This window comes from Thunnus albacares, chromosome 6 (assembly GCF_914725855.1).
Source record: "Thunnus albacares chromosome 6, fThuAlb1.1, whole genome shotgun sequence".
Lineage (NCBI taxonomy): Eukaryota > Metazoa > Chordata > Actinopteri > Scombriformes > Scombridae > Thunnus > Thunnus albacares.
In genome coordinates this window covers 4041234-4057733 of record NC_058111.1, presented here as the reverse complement: position 1 = coordinate 4057733, position 16500 = coordinate 4041234, and the positions used below count along the sequence as shown (strand labels likewise).

General features: G+C 41.0%; 1 protein-coding gene across 2 annotated transcripts in view; it reads left to right on the top strand.

The window, feature by feature from the left end:
* si:cabz01090165.1 (uncharacterized protein LOC100333421 homolog) overlaps positions 1 to 16500 on the top strand; it is a 131328-nt gene that overhangs the window by 92300 nt on the left and 22528 nt on the right. The window lies entirely within an intron of this gene.

Sequence of the window (16500 nt, the reverse complement as noted above, 5' to 3'; positions counted from 1 at the left end):
GTCTCAAAATACCCTCCCAGTTTACTGTTAATGGTTAAACACTGAACTGTGTTAAAACAAATCAGCTGAAAGTAAGAACTGCAGCATCAGCATCAGCGATGAAATACCTGCTCTGTTGAGTTTCATCTCTGCTGGACATCCAGTTACATGTTATTTTTCTTATTTCCATAACTCAAAGCTTACCAGTTCTGATTCAAAGACACCTCTACCTTTTTCAAGCTCCTCATTAAAACCTGCCCTCCCACTATTATAAAAGTCTGGACGCAGTCAGCTTCCCCACAAACGACTCGTCCAAACTGTGCACGGCCTTTTTCTAACCTTTTATCTTTCCAGGGAAAGTCGAGCGAGCGCGCCTGCTGTTATTCACTGGCCTGCTTCACATTCATATTTGGGAGCCGTCCAATACTGCTGAACTGCATTAACTGTATGAACTGAGCAGCTGCAGCCAGCTGGGTTGTGGAGCAGCAGCAGCTCTGGGGTTTATCATGGAAGTTGTCGAGGGATAGCAGGAGGGGGACGGGGTGGGGTGGAGGGGAGGGGAGGGGGGGGTTACTCATTCATTTTTCCAGCCGCTGATCTTCCAGTCCGGGAGCCACCGGCTGTTCCCTGTAGGCTGCTGCTGCCCTATCATAATGGCATGACAAATGGGGCAATGAAAATTTTAGAAGTTCAGTGACCATCACCGCGGTTATCACTGCCGCCCATGCTGCAGGGGAGCACAGTTCAGCCGAGCAAATTATGCATCACAGATGAAATGGTCCTGCATCGCCTCAGCTTTTTTTTTCCACATTTCTACGGTTTTAAAAAAAAATGTTAAAAACTTTTTTTTTTTTTTTTTAAATTGGGCACCTATCAACTGATTTCTCCCTTCCCACTCGCACAACCTCTCCTCTCCTCTTCTTTCCTGGCAGAGCTGTTTGGCTCAGAGCTATTAGCTGTAACAGCTTCAGCAGTGACACAAGGAGGAAGGAACACAGTAAAACTGTATCATCACTTCAGCTCCCGTCATACAGAGGAAGACTAAAGTCTAGGTTAGACAGATTAACTGCATATATGCAGGAGGAAAATCTATCAAATAAAGCTATCATGATAAAAACATACAAAGACCATCGGTGTAACATAGACAACAGATGTTTAGATGGTGAAGGTTTTAACATTAAAAATGATAAAATAACATAAATTCAACTTAAACAACCATCGAGGCATTTGTGTGAGTAGCAACTTGGGGTAATGTTTGAAGCCACCTGCAAAACCCTCATTCAAGATTCAACATCATCCTCAGCAAAGGCCAAACTGGTTTTAACACCATCAAACAACAGACCATAACTTCATCCGTCTCACCCTGATCAGTAGACACGTCCACCAAAATAAAAGCGCAAGGTTTCTTGCTGTGTTTTACAGTAGAGATGCAACCCCTCCACTAACATGAAAAGAAAATTTTACATTTTTTTAAAAATTAAATATTTGGCTTATCAGGCGTCAGTGAAAACAAGCGGTGGCGCGGCATCACTCAGTAAAGGCCACGTATGAGCCGATTATTATTGAACTACATCGATAATAGGATTAGGTTTGACAGGATCAGTCTGATTCAGCTCAGCAAGTGATGCTAATCAAGTAATTAACCAGTAAGGGTGTAAGGATTTATAGATATGTATCTGAAAAGTGATACAAAAGTCAGAGAGATCCGGGACGCATCGATAGACAAACACAGATACATCCTAAACTCTACATCTGATTCGGAAAAAAAATTTATATGTCCCTTCTCCTGCTAGCTCACTTCAAGCCTTCACAACATTCCCACACAGAAGGAAACAAAATCTTCAAGATGTTCAGTTTTATAATAAAATGTGCTGGTGGCAGGAAACCCTGTAACAATATTTTTCCTTCTTTGATTCTTACAACATAACATCTGGTTCCTAAAAATAATTAACAAAGCAACATGGGAGGAAGACATATGGTAGGCAAAATAATGTATTAAATATAATGAATACCGTAAAAACATACAATATGGAAATTAGTTTTAGCACAGAGGTGTTGATGAAAAGGCAAAAATCAGTGGAACAATCTGATATACTCCCCGTGTTAGATACTCAAATTAAATGCCTTCTGTTCTGTGGATCCTCTAATCTTATTGGTCGCATCTAAAAAGAGCGTTACAACAACAGCTGCATCATCTGCAAAAAAAAAAAAATCAGACCTCTACCTCGACTGAATCTGAAGAGGATCGTAATTTTCCCGGAAAAAAAAAAAAAAAGGAGGAAATGAGGCAGCAGTGAGCTCGAGAAGGAGAGAAAGCAGAACAATGTGAGAGGGAAGGATGGAGAGAGCGAGAGAGAGAGAGAGAGTTGAAAGCTGGTTTCATGGTGCAGTCAGACCAGAGTATAAACTGTGCTGGTTTCCATCTCAGCACCTCCTTCTCACTTCACCTCTGCGCTGGTTTTTTTCTTCATCTCAGTTTCCTTGTACACTCAGGTTTCCGCTCATCGTGCTGCGCTGGCAGAAAAGTCGAGAGAACCGGGAAGCGTAGAGATAACAGATAGACATTTCCTCGTCTCTCTCTCTCTCTCTCTCTCTCTCTCTTACTTTCTCTTTCTGTCTGTTAGACTCTCAACAGAGGTGGGTGAAGCATCAGGGAGGAAGAGAGAGAAAGGAAAGGAAGTTGTATTTTTTTTTTTTACAATATTCTCTCCTTCTTTTCAATTCTGCCCCAGGGTAAGAATAACCTGACCAGCTTTATCCTTCACCTCTCTCTCTCTCTCTCTCTCTCTCTCTCTCTCCCTCTCTCATACACACACACACATGCACTCTAAGGATTATGGGTCCAGGGAGAGATCAACCTCTGTCAGCACCAGGAAATGAATCTATTGATTCTACCTCCTTTAATATTCTCTTCTGCTCCTCTTTCCCTTTCTGTCCCGGACCAGTGGTTTGTGTGTGTGTGTGTGTCTGCTTGCATGAAAGGCTTTATAAAGGCACAGTGTGAGAAAGCGTGTGCAAAGGTGAACGTGTGTGTGTGTGTGTGTGTTTGCTGGCTTACTAATTACCATCCTGCCTGGCTCTCGAAGGAGAGATTAAAGAAGAGAAAGAAAAACTAGACAGACGGAGGGAGGTGGTGATAGAGGAGGGATAGATTGCTGCAGTGCTGTGAATAAAAGAAGGCTCAGCTGATGTAGAGATAGGTGGAAGGAAGGAAGGAAGGAAGGAAGGAAGGAAGGCAGGAAGGAAGCAGGAAATGACAGCTGATTATATTCTGCTGAGATGATGAGACATCAGCTTTCCTCCTACTACTCTGTGTTTCTGCCTCCATTTCTCTCTCACTCAGTCGCTGCTCAGAGCTTCTTACCTTTCTCTTTCCTCCCTCGTCTTCTTCTCTCTCTACTGCTCTTCCTCGTCTCATCCCTCCTCTCCTCCTCCTCCTCCTCCTTCATCATCAGCCAAATGTCATTTTGTCCCGCTGGGTCTCCAGTTAGAAAACATCCAGTACAGAAGATGACAGCTGGGTTTTATAAGCTGAGATCAAATCAAAAGGTTTTCCTCTCCTGCAGTCAAAGTCAGAGTTCAGCCTTTCAGTGTCAAATCTCACACTATCCTGTTTGCTACAATAAAACACAAGAGTTATATCAGCAGAACAGATCCAGCAATGCAAAAAAACATCACCAAGTTTTAGTGAAATATCTCAACAACAGGTGGAGGGATCGACAGACTTTAATGTTCATCCAAGTTTGACTTTGGTGATCTAGCGTCGCAAACATGTTTGCTAGATGCTAAATGCTAAATTTAATGTTTATATTGTGTATGTTTTAATATAGCATTTTTAAATGGGTTATAAGTCATACCAGAGAGATGCATTATCTCTTTTATGAGAGCTCTGCAAGATGGCTCTTAGTTTGAAGGACAGCCGCGCAGTGAAACCTGTACGCTTTAAGTACACCTTAAGTGCAGCTTGAGTTGAGGTCAGTGTGCTTCAAATTAACACCATCTCAACTATTGCTCCTTCCAACCTGTACGTCAACCAGCCGGTACAGCGCCATGCAGTGAGTAAACCTCACTCCCCGACACCTTAAGAGACAGATGCTAGCATCCACGTGTTTTAGCTTCCTTGTTAGCATGTCTGAGGTTGTGAGTTCGAGTCCAGTGCAGGACTGTGCTTGTCTACTCTAATTTTATGACTGTTGCGGCACCAAATACAAGTCATATAATCATTATAAGCCCGTAGTGAAGCATACATCACATACACACACACACAAACAGATGCAAGCGAGCCCTTTGACTAATAAATTCTAGTTTTTTTCAACGATTGTTTTTTTCCCTCACTGTAAATTTTATTTCATTTTTATTCTGCGAGCCTCGTGAGCCCTTTCACGTCATCGGACACGGCGGCTCGAGCCCCGGTAAGCTCCTTGAAGAGCCCGATTCCTGGATGGGCGGGTCTGGCGAGACTCGAACTTCTCTCAACCTCTCTTTACTTTAATTTTTCACATTTTTTGGGTGCAACACTATGAATGAGGCTTTTCGCTCTGCCTTCAAAAAAGGTCACCGTTCTGAACATTTCGCCTTCAGATGTGTTCGGATGATACGACACACATATATATATATATATACCAGTTGGTTTCAAGCTTTACTGACACCTTTAAACTGATGAAAGTAAAGTCAAGCATGAAAGGCAGGGCTGATAGCAGAGGATAAACCCTTTTGATTTAGGTAACAACATGACTTTCCCCTCTATCGCCACCCTCAAGACAAACTTTACATCCTATCTACAGCGTCTACCTACCCGCCGACTTCATATAATGAGTAGTAGAACGTTTCTGCACCAGTCAGTTTCATCTGTCATCCAGTCCTGCAAAACACACTTAATACACAGGAGTAGACCATTACCTGTACCTGACACCATTATGTCTTGACCTCACCCACTCATTCACCCACACACACACACACAGCCATGAAACTAACAGTGCTTCCTGAACATACACACACGATTACATGTGTGCAACCCAACCCGAGGCCATGCTGACCTTTTTTTTTTCCCACTAATGATGCCCACTCTCCTCTCTAACCAGCTGTCTCTCTTCTTTTTTTTTATCTTTCTCTTTCTCTGTTTGTCTTTGTCTGACTCAGTTTCTCTGCATTTTATGACTGACAATCTCTGTCTGTCTGTTTCTTTGAGAGTTGAGGTACTTTCAGGCAGCTGGGTTGAAATAAACAAACTAAACTTTTGTTTTTTAGTCTCAAAAAGTCACAAAAACTAAATGCAAGTAGTTGGAATGATTCGCTATTTTGAGGCTCAAAACCAATTTTGCTACATACATGTCTGAATTCATCAAAAATTATGTAAAATTCAAATTTTCAGGAGCAAATATGTCCTTGGCTTCTCAAATGATTTCTTTTAACCCAGCTCTACTGTATCTACTAAGAAGACCAAACTTTTTAAATGATACAAAGATTTTATGCACATATTTTCAGACAATATTGATTTTATAAGGTTACTTTTTTCTCTCTTTCACATGAGGGTGTAACTAGGGATGCACGATATTGTTTTTTTTTGCCGATATCCGATATGCCGATATTTCCAACTCGTTGTGGCCGATACCGATATATGCACATATTTTTTTTCCAGCTGGCTGAGGAGACTATTATGCATGCAAGCATAGATTGTACTAAGTATGATCAAGAAAGACAATATATGAAGGATTTAGGAAGATTTGAGTTCAGGAGCTCAGCATTAAAACTTTAATGAACCTGTCTAGTCGGTGGAGCAGCAGTAGAGTTTTCACTGAGTTTATTAGACAGACAGGATTAATGTGAAGGATTTAATCTCTGGTCCACACTCCAGAGCAGAAGGTGGCGGTAATGCACCTAATACGCTGGTTGCCAACCGCCGTTATAAACCAAAAAGATTTTTTTCCCTCCCCAAACAGAGTGCTACATCCTGTCAGCCGAGGTGTTTCCTGTCTGTGCAGCCGAATTTAGCAGCTCCTCAACGGACTGTTTCTCCCTGACGGTCTCGGTGTTTCCTCCGCAGACTGCACTTCACTCAGCCGCCCGTCAGATCAGCTGCTTCTTCCCACTTTAACCTGAATAACAAACCAGGGCTCGGTGTTCCGGTTGGATCCACACGAAGAGCCGGGGCTAACGTTAGCCGCAGCCTGGCCAGAGCGAAGCACAGCCAGCTAGCCTCTGCTAGCCTCCCAGCAAACACTATCCCCGGTTCTGCATGTAGATCCAACCAGAGCAATGAGCCCCAGTTTGTTATTCAGGTTAAAGTTTGAAGAAGCAGCGGGACCGTCAGGTTGAAACAGTCTTTGGAGGGAAGCACAGTCAGGTGGCGGAGGAGAAGGCAACAAATCGGGCTCTCATAATTGGCAGAAATGGCCGATGCCGATATTTCATTTTAGAGCTTTTATCGGCCGATACCGATGACGTGCTAATAATATCATGCATCCCCAGTTTAAACATACAGAACAGCAAACAGAAAGAGAGATTTTTCAGTTTATATTGCGTCGCTGATGCTTATTTTTTCGGTTGAGTATGACTGACTGCTGATACCAAACACACATTTTTTGTGTGTGTATTGAGCTGTGAATGAGCCGTGGTGTCAGACACATGTGCCTGGATAGGTTTTGTGCTTTTTGTCTTCATCTCTTCTTCTTCTTCTACTCTTCCCCTCCCTCTGCTACACTACACCTCGTCTCGGTTTCTCTTGCCTCTGCTCTCAGTCTTTCCTCATTGATATTCAGAGGACCAGAAGCGATGAAAGTGAGGATATGCGGTGAAACTCTCACCCTGACCTTGTGTCTGAGGTGTGAGGGGAATTATCTGTGGACATTTTTATAACTTTAGTGTCCTGTGAAATCTCCATAAAGTCACCTTTTTCAGGAATTGAAACAAATAGGAGAAAAGGACTTCTTTTATAATATAATCATCAGGTTTGATTGAAAGATCGCTCCTAAAATCTGTAGGAATCGAGTTTAATACACACTCGGTTCCTTTGCTTCACATTTTTCCCTGGTGTTGGATTATTGGATTATTAGTGAGCTTCTTCTCTCTGTTCCCTCTGCTCAGTGTCTTCAGATGGCTGACAGCCTGCCAGGTGCTTCCCTCAGGTTCAGTACTAATAGTAAAGCTTTGACTCACAGCTGTCAATTACACACTTGGGTTGTTGGCCGGCTCTCATCCCCCTGCAGGCTTTTGTATTTGTACACCTTTATTCAAAAAAAAAAAAAAAAAAAAACTGTTCTTCGCATGCTCCCATCATGCCTTTGTGGTGGTAACGGTTCAGAGGATGTTGTTTGGATTTATTAAAACACGGTTGTATTGTATACTGCACCCTTTTAGGAAGATATTTAGAGACCGTACCAGTGGTTTTTTTTAAACATTTACTACAAGTAACGTGTACTTTAATCATTTTGTAAGCATGTGTTTTAGAAATTTGGATTTGTATTTGCATTTTTCTCTTTTTCTCAAAGCAGCCATAGATTAACATTTCTATACAGTTTGAAAATCTATCAGCAGACTTTGGAAACTTGCTTGAGTTGTGTAATCCATCATTTTAAAATCATACAATTGGTGTGATGTAAAAATGCAAATAAACTTCATTTCTATAAAAGTAATAATTAGAAGAAAAAAAAAGATTTATTGTCACAGATTACACAATTCTGATAATAGATTTTAATACCATAAATTAATGGAAACCAAATTATGGGGAAAATATATCCAAAGAATCAAATACATTTGAATACAGTCAACATTAATGTTCATGATTTGTGTCAGTATCCTTCAACCAAAGAGCTTCTCAGATGGTCAAACAGTGTCAGAAACTCAGTTTTTGTACTTTATGTGATTGTCCAGGTGTCTTCATGCAACATCTGTCACTATTTATATGAACAACCAAGTGCAACACCATGAATGCCTTTTGAAGAGAGATATAAGTCCAAGAGTGTTTGCTGTTATCTCCATTTGAACTATTTATTGTGTCAATAAATTGTTTAAATGCCTTTTCACACCACCTATAAACACTTTAGCCTTCAGGAGTCGTCAGACGCTGTATGAACTAGCTTGTTTTGAGCGACAATACACCTCCAAACTAAATGGCTAAATAAGATGCTGCTTTCCTAAACTACACATATGAGCCAACGGGACAATATCATTAGTTAGTGTCTGCCTCTGCTGTGGTTAAGGTTTGCCACAGGGGGGAATGATGGGAATGATTGCAGTCATAGTTAACATCAAGGTTTTGGCCTAAACAGGCAACAAACAGCGGTTTCTTATGTTAAAGTTGCATTTGTTGTCTCGTCCATTCACACATCTGCCATAAGAAGCTTTCCTGCACCAGTATCAACACACAGTACCTCTGCATTTTCACTCATATGGGAGCAGAATTCAACATGCAGAAATGAGTAGCGATAACTCAACTCGATCAAATATATACACTGAAGCTACATTGATGTAGGAATCATGGGAGCTTCTTGTTCAAGAGGATGTTCTGTATAGACGATACAGGAATCAAACATGAGACCTTTACCTTTAAAGAAAATAACAGATACATGCTGGCAGAAGCGGTCTGAACCACATCTCTCTTCAGTTCAGGACTGTGTCATTTAATAATGGAGCATAACATGAATGGAAGCTTACAGCCGTTCAATGCATACAGAATGTGAACACGGAGTGGTCGATATGAAATGTAACCTCAGTGATGGGTTGGATTTAGTGTCGTGCCTCGTATTAAATCCTGAGTGGCTCTATTTCATACGGTTGTGGCCGCTGCATTATTCACAAAGCTGTCATGAACAGGCGGAGAGGCAACACTTGAGGTCACGCTTCTCTTTAAATCTTACATGGCGTTCAGTGTATTTCATATCATTATAACCACTGCATTATTCAGAACCTTAAATGATACGCGACGCTATGCAATTATCTCGGATCTTTCCTGATTTTCATTATGCAGTTCTTCTAACTGGTTCTGTGCCAAAGGCAAGGGTAAAATAAGATATACAGCTTTAGTATATAGAACCTTCACTGGCTCTAAGGCTCCTTTATTCCTCAGCCTGCTTCCAAAAACAATATAACAAAGCTGGAATTTGCACGACGTGTGTCCTTGTGTTGGTTTGTTTGTTAATCCAACATGAGCCAATGAAGATGATACGAGTTTTTCATTTTAAAGAAGTATTAAATGGGGAAAAAAAGAAAACTGGAATTTGTAGATGTATTTTTATATTAGAAAGATAACATTTGATGGAACAAACATTCAGAAGATCGTGTGTATGAATTGACTCAAATGTTATTCTAAAGATAAACTTAATGTTACCAGGTTATGAAGGTTTTTTTTGATAATATGGACTTTTCAAAATAAGAGGTGAATAACTTTCATCTGTATCGTAAATATTTTCTAAATTTGATGAAGTTTGATCAGTTTTTGTGTAGTGCAGTGGTCGTCCGTGTCAGGATGGTGAGTGCAGGAGATGGCAGGCAGGCAAGATCCGAGATCTGAGATGCAGGAACACCAACAAGGAACACAGAATAAACGCAGACGACTCAACAGAGACCGAACTGAAAACTGGACTATAGGTAGACAGGGTGTGATTGCAAACTGAACACAGGTGAGGGAAACGAGACACAGGTGAAACACATGAGGTAATCAAGAAAGGTGGGAAAACCCCAGGAAGTAAAGGTAACAAGACACAAGGAGAAAACATTTCAAAATAAAACAGGAACTAAGGTAATCAGACAACAGGTGACACAACACACGGGCAGACTGGGAGCTGATAAACTGGGGAACACACTAGACACTAGGAGCAGGTCTAGGCTAACAAGGGTGATGAAGGGCAGGTGAGCGGAGGAGGAGCACATGAACACAGGAGGAAACACACAACAGAGAAAACCAAGAGCACAAAGACAAAGTCCAGGCAGGATGTGACTGAAACTAGACTTAATAAATGAATATTGGACAGATTGTAGTGTGTAGATGTTCTTCCTATTTTTTAGAGATGTATATTCTAACAGTGCTCTGCAAAAAATGTGCTTTTTTTGCATCATGGTTCAATAATTACTGGATGAGAAATGGTGGTTATTATACTGAAAATATACTATACTGACCAAAATCCCATTAGTCTAATGGCCCGTTATCCCAAAAAACAAAAGCCTACTGCTCTGAAAATACACAATCTCCCTGGAGTTTTTGCCCTTAATATATTTTGCAAGTGTGCAAGTGATCATTTTAACCCCAAAACATGATCTTCCCCAAACCCTAACCAAATGGTTTTTGTGCCTAAACCTAACCAGACCTTAACCACAGCATGTTTACACCACAAATCATCATTATTTATTTAATAAGCACGTCAAAAAACACTAAGATATTAAAGGGCAAAAGACGACAGAGGTAACCTGACCATAAATGATGTCAGTGCATCATTATTGGTTATCAGACACTGATAATGTTTGTTACCTGACAAAACCGACTTTTTCTATATTACTGAGGTCTTCTGCTAAATTCAGCATCATGTTTCACAAAGCAGAACTCTGATTTAATGAAATGACGTTATAGAAATTGACGTGCTGACTGGCAGTATTTCAGGATGTCAAACAGCAACGTTACACATCTTGGGAATCCCACACAGGTCTGTTCAATCCACACCGACTCCGACCTGCATTTCTGCGTCTCTGTTCACAGAACCGGCCGTCTGTCTGCCTTCACCAGGCTGACTGACAGCAGATATTTACTGAACCAAAATACTGTTTTTATGTCGGCTCCATGGGAAGAAATCAGCAATGTTTGTATTTATCGACTCATCGATTTTATTTCCCACCTCAGCGTAGACGAGGGGAATCTGCCTGTAGTGAAACAGGCAGCTCACAGACAGACCGGGAGCCTCGATCAATCAGTGTAGATACGCTTAATACGTTGAAAACACATATACAGCAGACAGATATTTGTGTGATTTAAACAGCCGTCTGTGCAGATTACACTTCACTAAATGTGACAGAAATAGACTTGAGTGTCTCCATGAGCGTCTGGGAGTCAGTGCGGATTGATACGTTTAATAAAACGGGAGCGAATCTGTTCTTTGAGATGTACTTTCTATGTGAATTAGGCTACTTTACTTTATTTAACTTAGTTCACAGAAGAGCTGTTAAAGTTAAATAACAGCCGACTCTTTAGGAGTCATAAAAAGTCATGATTCAAGAGTATCATCTGTGTAACGGGGGACGCAGATCTGTTAAATTGAGCAATATATTAACGGACTATGGAAAGTAGTAATGCTGGCAGTCACTGGGAGTTTGTCTGTCGGTCCAATTGGGCCAATGGGCAGTCCCCAAAGTGGAGGGTTGGAACTATTCAAATAAGAAAATACTAATTCCCACCATTACTCATAGTTGAACTTTTAAGATCTTTCTGTAATTAAACAGACAAACTGGACTGAAAACAGAGTTGCTTCGGCTGTGGAAAAAACCAAAAGCTCAGGAGGATAAACGCGGATCAGCAGGGACTGAGTGTGACCTGCTGTCTGTTTCCAGCAGCGAGAGAGAAGTTCAAGCAAATATTTGAGCTACAAATTATTCATGTGATACATGTATGACATGCAGATGACTGTGTCATTAAAAGTTTCCCTGAAAACGCTTTATGAATCATATATCAAAGGCAAGAACTGCCTTCTGAAGTTAAGAAAATTTAATTTCTCACTTTACAATTGAATGTTTCACTTCAAACACAGCAGGGTTATGGTCTGCTGCTAAACTTTGAGTCACACGGGGGGAAAATAAAGCATAAAACCCTGACGCTGCTGCTGTATTTGCTCTATAATGTTGTGTATTCGTCAAAGCCTCGGGCTGAAACATGACTTACCTCGAGCAACAACTTGGCTACAGGCGATAATAATAGCTGTGCATTTATTCTTTCAGCGTCTGTGTGAGAGAGAGAGAGAGAGAGAGAGACAGAGAGAGAGAGAGAGCCGTAGGCATTCGTTCAACCATTAGTCTGACCCAGAACACTGCAGCACTTATAGACCAGACCTCTATAATAGACCTCTCTAGTGGACATACACGCACACACAGTCGCATATTCACACTGAGGCCCTTTTTTTTTTTAAGAAGTCTTCCTCTCAGTTTGTCTCTGAAACACACACACACACACACACACACACACACACACACAAAGCCCCGAGGGTCAGGATAGGCTTTATAATTCAATTCCTTGCCTCTTCACCTCCGCTGCTGTGTTGATAAATAGGAACTGTCCTGCACCGCCTGACACCTGAATAATATATAGGACACACACACACACACACACACACACACACACACACACACACAGGCAGGACATACACAGACTCACAGAGAGAGAGAATACAGGTGTAAACACATGTACACTCTGCCCTCTCAACATCAAATTTGCTTTATCGGTATGATCATATTCAGGTGCAGTATATTCCCAAATTAGGTTTTAAAAGGTTAAAATTGTATAATAATAATAATTCAGGATTTTAAAGCTATACTCATTGATTTTTTTTTGTCCACTTTTGGGGTGGAAAAACGAGCTGTAAACACAACATCGACGTATCAGCATGTATCAGCAGCAAACAGTCGCTTATTTACACATCTAGCAGACACAGAGCGTCCCACCGGAGTCCTGTTTGTGTCCACCTGATGAATGAAGCTCAATATTCTCAGCTATGAGTTCAGTCCGAGTGCAGACGTTGTAGAAAGTGTGGATTTTAAAGATCGTTGGCATCGGACGTTATATACGGGAGGGGGGGGTTTGCAGAATCATCCATTATTGATGTTCTTATCTTGGTATAAAGTTGTTTGGTCTCCGCCAACTCCTGAGAAAAAATATCTCTCCCTTTAGCTGCAAGATGTTTTTCTTCACTAGCTAGTCTCTAACTTTGTCCTACTGTGTGGTGTTGGGCAGGTGGTGTATACTGGGTTTTATCAGAACTGGTTTGCTCCCTGTTGAGAACTGAAAGTGAGACTGAACCAGACGGTAAATGTGGCCCTAAAAAGAGGCTGAAAAGCTCCGTAAAGCTGCAGAGTTGGTGATAATTCTCTATGGGATTTGTCACAGTGACTCACACCTTTTACATGTCACATAGTCGTTTGATTCAGTGTTAAAGAGGACGTATCATGATCATTTCCAGCTCTGTATTTATATTCTGGAGCTCTACTGGAATGTCTTTGCATGATTTACAGTAAAACAAAACTCCTTATTTATCTTCTACTGGTCCTTTATTCAACCCCTCAGTTCAGCCTCTGTCTCAAACAGGCCGTTTTAGCTCCTGTCTCTTTAAGGCCCGCCTCCTGATGAGCCCACTCTGTTCTGATTGGTTAGTTCCCTTGCAGACTTCCTCTAGCTCCAGAGGCTTCATAAACAAACAGTAGTAGTCGGATTTCACTTCTTTTTCACGTTATTTACCCGAAATGTAAACTTCTCAAATACATCCGTTTGATGAGGACATAGATATAACTTTGCAAACAAAGCTTTCGGTGCAGGCTGAAGCCCTGAATTATGACTTTCAGGGAGCATTTTTACATACATTCACCTCAAGTTTTGGAACTTTGACCATGTTTAACAGACATCCAACATTATAACAGAAGCCTGTATAAATGACAGAAATGACAAAAAACAAGATGATGATTAGTTGAGACTAAATAGTGAAAAACTAAAGTCTGTGATATTATAATAAAAGAAAAAACAATTCTTTCCTCCTCCTTCCTGTCAGGCCTTCTTCTACTGGAACACATGCCGACTCTCAGTAGAGTGTTTAAGTCTTTACAGAATGTCTGGCTGTATCCCTGCTTGTTTTTTAAGAAAGTGTGTGTGTGTGTGTGTGTGTGTGTGTGTGTGTGTGTGTGTGTGTGTGTGTGTGTGTTTGAGTCGGTCCAACGTTTGCAGTAATCTTGGCGTTTCAGAGGGTGGCCTGGTTCACAGCTCCCATGTATCCCTTATGCTCACTTATCACTCCATCGCTAACATCTCCTTTGCTCTCTGCACAGCCCATAATACTTTATCTTTGTTCTTTTCCTCTCAGTTCTTCTTTTTTTTTTTTACAAGCTGTTCTCTCTACTTTCCTCCATCACAGGCTCTCCGTCTTCTTAAGGGTGGCACAGTCAAAATTTCTTACCACTTTCTTACCAATTCTTTGTTTTTAGAAGTTCAAATATCAATTTTCAAATATCAATATATCACAGCTCCTGATCAGCTGATCACCTGTCATGTTCTTCTAGTTGATAGTCATGGTGACTGCTCAGAATGTATTGGTTCTTCTTTTTAATCCGTGTATATGTATATAACAATATGATATAATAACAATAGTTTTCTAAATGTGCACTAATACAACACATCCAAAACTGCACAGTGGAGATTGGATGATGATTTTCATGTGGACTTATTTATCTTTATTAACACTTTTCCTTTTCCACACTTTGTTTCCACTGTTGTCCAAAACGTCCAAAAATATGTCAAAATATGTTTTAATAGTTTTTGGAGAACAACAGAGGTGTTTCCACGTCCGCTAGGGTGTGTGACGTACATTTCGTTATCAGAGGGTCTGTCTGTTGTGTCCGCACGGACCTGTCCCACGGATGTATAATAAGAGCTGGATATGGTGCCACCACTCAGCCTTGCAGCCAATTTTTCCTTGTGGCCACTCGCGGTATTGCAGCGAAAAATCCCCCTGCGGCCTGAAAGGATTTTCCTCATAGACCACCATTGTAAAAGAGATGCCTGTAAAACTGTTGACAGGACGCCTCAAACTGCAAACAGCGTCAATTATGACTCTTTCTGTTATGAACTTTTGATCCATGGACGTTTTATGTTTAAAAAACTTTCCACAAGCTGCGAAAAGCAATTTAAAAATCTGTGACGTCATCACAATGTAAAGTCTATGGGCCGAGCAGGAGCTCGCAGGTGGGGCCAGCGGGGGAAACACTACTGTGCATATTCAGAGGGCCGCACAATGCAGAAGCAAACCTGGAAGTTAGAAACTTTTTTTGGTGTATGCGCCAAGCGAGCAATTCCTATAGGACTGAATGGGCGCCATTTTTAGTCCGGTATCCAGCTCTCATAATACGTCCATGACCTGTCCACACTAGTCCACGCAATCACAATGCTGTGTTCCCGTAGACGGCGATCTACTGCGCATGTGTGGAACGCATCCTCCAACCAGACCCCAGAAGGTAGTTTAAACAGAACAACTACACGTCCGTGGTGTCCGCAGCTGTACAGATCAGTTCATTGTCGGTTTGGATCCAAACATGAGATTAACAATAAGAAAAATATAGAAAATCGACAGCCTGATCATTTAAGCATCAGTGTTCTTAAAGATTTCCATGATAAAAACATCAGGCTGCTTGTACACAACACAAAGTAAGCTAGTTAAAGATAACACTGTGATCATATTTTGAATCTATCTGCACTGGATGTGATGGTGTCAGTACAAGCAGAACAAGAGTCATTACAACCAGCAAAGCAGCAACATCAATACAAGAATCTAAACGTGTGCACGAGGACCACCGGGTCACGATTAGATAAAGACGGACTGAGACAGAAAAGATAAGACACATGTCTTCACTCTGCAGCAGCTCCTTCTGTTCAACCGTGGACTCAGAATGATAAAATACATCAACATGATAAGATGTGATAAAAAAAACAAAACACCAGGAAGTAGAGATAAAATCAACTCTTCAAGTGGAGGAGATAAAAATGAAACTCCTCACCTCAAAATGACTATTTGACTGCAGTGGTTAATAGATGTGACGGGGTCATTTGGAATTAATTGAAATAGAATTAAAACTGTAATAAAACCAATGAGTAAAGACCTTTTTTACATAGAAAGTTTTAAGGTGATTAAACAGTAAAAAAAAAAAAACCTATTAGACTACATTAGACTTTATTTTATTTGCTCCAAGATTGACTTTCTCCCATTTTCACCTGCATCGCCACGCATGGCGACATAAACAACGATGGAGGATCATCTCCTTGTCCATAAAAACATCACATGTTGGCATTTCAGACCCAAATAACAGTAAAATGAGGACATGTGTCTTAATGAGCAGAAGCTTACAAGACCATAAAGGTGCACAAGTGGCCTTCAGCTTTAACTGTTAACATCTACACGACTAAAACCTGGACGACCTGTTAGTTTGTAGACTAGATTCAGAGCAGAGACTCATCTCATCTGCCTGACATGATGATAGTTTTATAAAACAGAATAAAACAAACTGAGTCTGAATTTAGTTCTTTCATTCTTCCTGGTTCAATACACACCAGCAAACTTCTTCACTGCTGTCCTCACTGTCTCCGCTAGAATACAATAATTGTCCGAGTCACAGTGACAAATGAAATTGATTTTTGTTCCTGTGTAGCTCGGTGGTTAAGCTCTGTCACTGCGTGTATTTACTGCCTCGTTAATATGGGATCTTCAGGGATTCTTGTCCCTGCAAATTACAAAACTAAGAGAGGAACGTCAGCTGGTTTATCTGACTTCTACAGCGTTTCCTCCCGTGGTT